Genomic DNA, 7,647 nt, shown 5'->3' with positions numbered 1-7,647 from the left:
AGATTCTCCTGGAATCTCTCACAACCTCAGAAGACCTTTGTTCCCTTTTTGCAGATTAAGAAACAAACTCAACCTCTATTATCGAAGGATATATAATTAGGGTTTTTCTTAATTGCAATTAATCAAAAGCAAAGCCTTTTTACTTTGGAGGTTCAACGTAATGGTTAGGGGACAAGTATGTTGATAGTAAATAGTAGTTGTAGAAATTTTTGGTTAAGTCATGATTTAAACTTTTTTTTTTTTTTTTTTGCTAGTAATAGTCACTGAGATCTTACAGAAGGAAGAATAGGGCTGGAGTTGATTTGTTTGGGAATTTAAAATCATATAAAGGGTATCAGTAGATTTTGTTACAACTCCCTGGGTGAGGAGTTTGTTGTAAGGTACTGTTGGCTGGCCTGACCTACTAACTCGGTGCTCTGTTTCTGTAGTATTTCCTCAGCATGTTAGTGTAATCCTTGACTCTCACATTGACACTTAACTTTTATCTTTGCAGCCCATCCTAGTAATCAGTTCCAGGTTCTCTTCCTAGCCTTCCCTACCACCCAGCACGTAATCTGCTCCAGTCAAGTTTGGTTATGTTGATTCCCCCCTTTCTCATGGCTTTCCTTCTAAAAGTCAACATCCTACCCAGCCCTCAAAACTTAAACCCAGTTTTGTCTCTGCGTGTAACTAATACTGATCTACTCTTACAAAGGAGTCCTTTAAATACGTGAAGAGACACGACAGGAGATTGGAGGAACACGGTCTGTTGCACTACTCACTCGGTGCTCGATCCAGTTAGCTTCATTGGAACTTCGTTCCATCAGTTGAAGTCTGTTCTTCTGCTTAGGTTAGTCACCACACATACCAGCTTTTGCCCGGGCGGGGGTGCGGTGGTCCTCGCTCACGTTTGCTCACGTGTGCTCCCGTCAGTCCTCATTACTCGCACACACCTCAACAGCTGGCACTTTGATCGCGGTAGGTGTTCTGATGGTCCCATAGCGGTACTCACACTGGACTGGAATTACAAAAGGGTCACAGCAAGAACTCACTCCACTTGGTGCTTTCCCAACTGGCCACAGGCTCCAATGATAAGTTTACTTGCCTGTTAACGTTGGGGAAGAAAAAACCCATTAGTTTTTCTACTGTTGACAAAGAGTAAAAGCTGGGCTTTGTGATGATGTAGAGTCCGTCCACTGCAGAAAATGCTCCTTTAACAGCTAAACAGTAGGCAGAGTACCCTCTTGGAGTTCAGTGGATTGGTCATCGTTTGGCTTATTTATTCTGATCTGTCTTCAGCTAAGTTTGAAAAAGAAAAGTGAATAGTTTCTCTCTTGGTAGACATCGATTACAATGTGAAGGTAGGTTGCCTTCAGTTTTGAGTGGGTCACAATTAGATTCCTACTAGTACTAAAGTTTTGGAAGTTTATTTACATGTATTATGAATGAATATATAAATATATATATATAATTTCTCAACTGGAGAAGCCATTATTTGTAGCCTAGTTATGAAATGCGGACTCAATAAAATAGCGCACAGGGTAAGGGAAAGTGAAAGAGTTGACGTGAGAATGAGAGATTACCAGAGGTCTTGAAAGCTGGGCAGGGAAATTCTTAGCCTTTAATGGCCTTTGGGTAGGGGAGACACATGAAACAAAGCTGAAATAATGCAGGAAAGATAGGAGAGTATCCACACAGGAGTTAAAATTTGGCCTAGAGAAATGATTGTGGGAATGTGAGACCTCCAGATCAGGGAAATTGCACTAAAAAAAGGCAACGGAGCTGGGAGTTCAGGGTGTTAACATATATACGGACATCTGTCTGGACCTGCTGGCCATGATGAGGTTCACAGATCAGAGACTTCAAAGCTGATGGAACCTCAAAGTTCAACCAATGGATCCAACCTCATTCAGTGCACTAGGAAGAGTCAGAAGGGGTCCGCTTCTCCAAGCCCAAACAGCCAGTCATGAGAGCTGAGTGTAAAACCCCAAGCGGTAAAACGGGGTACATGAAAATACAAGCTGTCCTTCACAGCATCGTCCTTGCTGATGAAGAAGGTATGGTATGTATATATGGTGGAATACCATGCAGCCATTTGCAGTCTTGCCATTTGCAATGACATGGATGGAACTAGAGAGTATTATGCCAAGCAAAATAAGTCAATCAGAGAAAGACAATTATATGATCTCACTCATATGGAATTTAAGAAACAAAACAGAGGATCATAGGTGAAGGGAAGAAAAAATAAAGATGAAATCAGGGGTGCCTGGGTGGCTCAGTCAGTTAAGCATCTGCCTTCAGCTCAGGTCATGATCCCGGGGCCCTGGAATTGAGCCCCATGTTGGGCTCCCTGCTCAGCGGGGAGTCTGCTTCTCCCTCTGACCCTACCCCCTCTCGTGGGCTCTGTCTCAAATAAATTTAAAAAATGCAGTCAGAGGAGGAGACAAACCGTAAGAGACTCTTAATCATAGGAAACAAACTGAGGGTTGCTGGAGGGGCTATGGGGGGTTAACTGGGTGATGGACATTAAGGAGGGCACAGGATGTAATGAGCACTGGGTATTATTTAAGATTGATGAGTCACCGAACTCTACCTCTGAAACTAATAATGCACTATGTTAATTAATTGAATTTAAATTTTAAAAATATTTTTTAAAGTCCTTGCTGCTACTCATGTAGGAGCATATTACACGGAATTGTCCAAGTGAGAACCTAGTCAATCAAAATCCATGCTTGCTGCTAAATATTTTTGAATGAAATTATATGATACCTGGCACTTACTTCAAAAACAAATGAGGGAAGTGATGGGTATGGCGGGGGGGGGCGATATTAATAAAATTAACCATGCATCGATAGTTGTTAAAATTCAGTAATAGGTAAATGGGGTTCGTTATACTCATCTATTTGACTATATGTTAGAAAATTTCTTAAATAAAAGGATTTTTTCCCCTAAACTGAATGCTTGTAATGTGTAGCATTTGGCCTAAAACATTATATTTAGGGCTTGTTTTTTACCCTTGTTTTCTCCACATTATCTTACTACCATGGCATATGGAACCCACATAGCAATCTCATAACTCAACTTCCAGCTGCTCTAGACAACAATTGCCGTCTCTTTATGGAGCCTTCCAGGACCTTCCGGTAGATTTCAAAGCCTTTGTCAGTCCATTCTAAAAATGCCGTCTCTAATTCGGTGAAAATTCGCCCAGCTATTTTTTTTTTTTTTTTTACATGCTGCAGTAGTAATAGGATTTGCATGGGGTTTGGGATGAGGCATTTCACTTTACAATAGGTACAGGAATGTGGCAACACGCAGCAAAGGATTTAATGCAATTAGCTCAAGAGCATTATGCAGAAAGACTCAACAGTATTGTCTTGAGTGTCCCAACTCTTATTTTCTGATTCTTTGAACCTCTTGAAGTTCTATTCCAGGAGAAACTGGCTTCAAAATTGGTTCTTTTGCCACTGGGCAGAGATTGCAGATTATTTTCTTTCCACTTCTGGAAATACAAGGACAAGTACCAAGCTTTTGCCTAAGTTAAGGGAGTGGACACACATGCTCTATGCTTTTTTCCCTGTCATTTTATTCATTCTGTTTTCCAAGATGAAGTACCACAAAACATCCCAAATAGCCAAAGCAATCTTAAGAACAAAGCTAGAGGCATTATGTTCCCTAATTTCAAACTATATTAACAAGGCTGTAGTAATCAAAACAGTATGGTATTGAAATAAAAACACACACATGGATCAGTAGAACAGAGAGCCCAGAGATAAACCCATGCAAATATACTTAATTTATAACCAAAGAACCAAGAATATATGCATGGAGAAAGGATAGTCTCTTTAAAACATGATGTTGAGAAAACTGAAGAGCCACATGCAAAAGAATGAAACTCAGCCTCACCACTGTCTTCTACCGCACACAGAAATGAGCCCGGGGCGCCCAGCTGGCTTAGTAGAGCATGCAACTCTTGATCTCAGGACTGAGTTCAAGCCCCACGTTGGGGGTAGAGATTACTAAAAATCTTTTTTTTAAAAAATGAATTAAAGACTTGAATTTAAGACCTGAAACCATGAAACTCATAGAAGAAAACAGGTGGTAAACTCCTGGACATCAGTTTTGGCTGTGGTTATCTAGGATCTAACTCGAAAAGCAAAGGCAACAGGAGCACGTACCTGGGTGGCTCAGGTGGTTAAGCATCCATCTTTTGGTTTTGGCTCAGGTCATGAGATCAAGTCCCATGTCGTGGTCTGTGCTCAGCGCAGAGTTTGCTTAAGATTCTCTCTATCTCTCTGCTCCTCCCCTGCTCTTTTTCTCTCTGGTAAATACATAAATAAGATCTTTTTTAAAAATTAAAAAACAAAAGCAAAGGCAACAAAAAGCAAAAACAAACAAGTAGCCTTGCACAAACCGAAAAACGGCAAAGGAAACCAACTAAATGACAAGGCAACCTACTGACTGGGAGAAAGTATTTGCAAATCATATATCCGATAAGGTGTTAATACTCAAAATATGTAAGAACTCATACAACTTAATAAAAAGCAGTCCAATTTTTAAAATGGGGATTTAGAATAGACATTAAGGAAGACCTACAGATGGTTAACAGGTGCATCAGAACGTGTTCAGTATCACTGACACCAGGGAGATGCAAATCACAACCACAATGAGCTCTCACACCCGTACCTGCTGGAGTGGCTTTTATCAAAAAGTAAGTGTTAGTGAGGACGTGAAGAACTCATAAGGTAAATTGGCACAACCATTATTGAACACCATATGGAAATTCCTCAAAACATTAAAAATAGAACTCCCGTATTACCCTGTAATTCCACTTCTGGGCATTTGCCCCGTGTTCACTGCAGCATTATTTAAATATTCAAGACATAGAATAACCTAAGTGTCTGTCAACAGATGAATAAAGAAAATGTGATAAATCTACGTACATATACGTATATACACAATGGAATATTCAGTCATAAAGAAGGAAATCCTGCCGCTTGTGGCAAGATGGGTAGGTGGATCTTGAGAGTTCTACTAAATGAAAAAAAAATTCTGTATGATTTCACTTTTGTAATTGGAATCTAAAAAACAAATTCATAGATACGGAGACTAGATCAGTGGTTGCCAGAGGCAGGAAGTAGGGGTGGGTGGTCAAAATGTTCAAAGATGGTCAAAAGGTACAAATGTCCAATTACAAGTAAATCCTAGGGATGTAATGTACAAGATGGTGACCATAGTTAACACCACGGTATTTGCATATTTGAAAGTTGCTAAAAGAAAATTCATAAAAGTTCTCATCACAAGAACATAAATGTGTAGCTGTGTGGTGATGGATAGTAGAGATTGGGGTTTAGGGACACAGGTAGTTGGAAGTTAGCATGGTTCCAGAAAGGAATCGATACAGTGGTCCCCTAGAGTTTTCACTGGGTACACTCTGTAAATAGAATGGCACCCTACCAGATCAAACAAGAAGTGACTGGGGGTGGGGGTAGTTGTATACAGCAATTCCCAGAGCTCACGTAGGACCAGGAGCCAGAGTGCAGAATCCTCAGTAATCACCCGGGGTATTAGAGACCCCAGAGGGGTCATGCCTTAGTAGTCGCCATAAAATATCCCTGGAGTGAAGGCTACTTTAGCTTAGACCCACCCTAGCAAAGATGCTTTAAATACAAGATTCAAAGGCATCAAAGTTATCTACAAGCAACTGCTAAAGCAGAGCCCGGCACTTAAGTAAACAAAACCTAGATCCTCAATACTGTATCAGTCATCATGTCCTGCATCTAACTAAAGAATTACTAGACATGTCAAGAAGCAGAAAAACGTGACTGATAACTAGAAGAAACAGTAGTCTAGGAAAAGACCCGGAAACAGCAGGGATGATAGAGCCAGCAAACAAGAATATTAAAACAGCTGATTTTGTACAAGTATTAAAAACATAAGAAAAAATGAAAAATGTTTTAATTAAATGGAATAGAAATAAATATGCAATAAAATATTAGATGAATTAATAGATTAGACACTACAGGATAAAAGGTCAGTGAAATTGAAGACCTAGCAGTAAAATCTATCCAGAATTTTCTTTTTGTCATAAAGGGAGAAAAATGAAGAAATAACAAATTTTTTCAAATTTGGTGAAAACCATAAACTGAAGAAGCTTGATAAACTCCAAATGAGATAACCATGCACATGTTAATCTAATTGCTGAAAACCAGTGACATTTTTTTTGAATAGGAATAAAAGACACAGTACCCCAGAAACAGGGATAACAAATTCCACAGACTTATTAAACACCATGTAGCGAGAAACAAAATCTTATAAGTGTTGAAGACCACTTTACACCCATTAGGACAGCTACTATCAAAACAAAACAAAACAAAAAATACAAGTGTTGGGAAGGATGTAGAGAAATTGCAGCCCTTGTGCACTTGTGACTGTAAAAATGGTACAGCTACGATGGAAAACAGTATAGCAGTTCCTCAAAAATTTTCAAAAAGAATTACCATATGATCCAGCATTTCTACTCCTGGATATATACCCAAGTGAATTAAAAGCAGAGACTGAAGAAATATTTGTAGACCAACGTTCATGACAGCGTTATTTGTAAGAGTCAAAGGGTGGAAGCAACCCCAGCGCCTACCAGTGAAGGGATAAACCTGTTCTGTATCCACGCGGTGCACTATCACCCAGCCTTCAAAACCAATTCTCACACACGCCACAGCATGGATGAACCTTGAGGACGTTATGCTAAGTGAAATAGAAGCACGAATATTGTGTGGTCCCACCTACATGAGGTACCTAGAACAGCCAAATTTAGACAGAATGGTGGTTACCAGGGGTTGAGGCTGGAAGGATGAGTTGTTTGATGGGTGCAGAGTTTTGTTTTGCAAAATGAAACATGTTCTGGGAGATTGGTTGCAAAACAGTGCGAACCACAATGAACTGTACACTTTAAAATGGTTAAGATGGTAAATTTCATGTGATGTAGGGGTGCCTGGGAGGCACAGTCCATCAAGCATCTGACGGTTGGTTTGGGCTCAGGTCATGAACTCAGGGTTGTGAGATCGAGCCCTGCGTCAGGCTCTGTGCTCAGTGTGGAGTCTGCTTAAGACTGTCTTTCCCTCTCCCCACTGCACATGCATATGTGCGTGTGCTCTTTCTCTCTTTCTTCCTCTAAAATAAGTCGGGGCGCCGGGGTGGCTCATTCGGTTAGGCATCTGTCTTCAGCTCAGGTCATGATCCCAGGGTGCTGGGATCAAGCCCCACATTGGGCTCCCTGCTTGGCGGGGAGTCTGCTTATCCCTCTCCCTCTGGCCCTACTCCCGCTTGTACTTGGACACGCACTGTCTCTCAAATAAATGAGTCTTTAAAAAAATTCATGTTATGTATATTTTGCCACATTTTTTTTTTTTTAGCCTTTAAAAAAATAACGCTTAGGGGAAAACCTGCTATGTGTCTTCTCTCTGCCTCTCCCAGCTCTGTCTGTTCTCCCGGAGCCCCACCACTTCTAAGAAGCCTTCCCTCAGGGGCGCCTGGGTGGCTCAGTTGTTAAGCGTCTGCCTTCCACTCAGGTCATGATCCTGGGGTCCTGGGATCGAGCCCCACATCGGGCTCCCTGCTCCGCTGGGAGCCTGCTTCCTCTCCCACTCCCCCTGCTTGTGTTCCCTCTCTCGC

Source organism: Ursus americanus, chromosome 36, assembly GCF_024610735.1.
Source record: "Ursus americanus isolate L20-20 chromosome 36, mUrsAme1.1.p, whole genome shotgun sequence".
NCBI lineage: Eukaryota > Metazoa > Chordata > Mammalia > Carnivora > Ursidae > Ursus > Ursus americanus.
Note: the sequence above shows the minus strand (reverse complement) of the source record.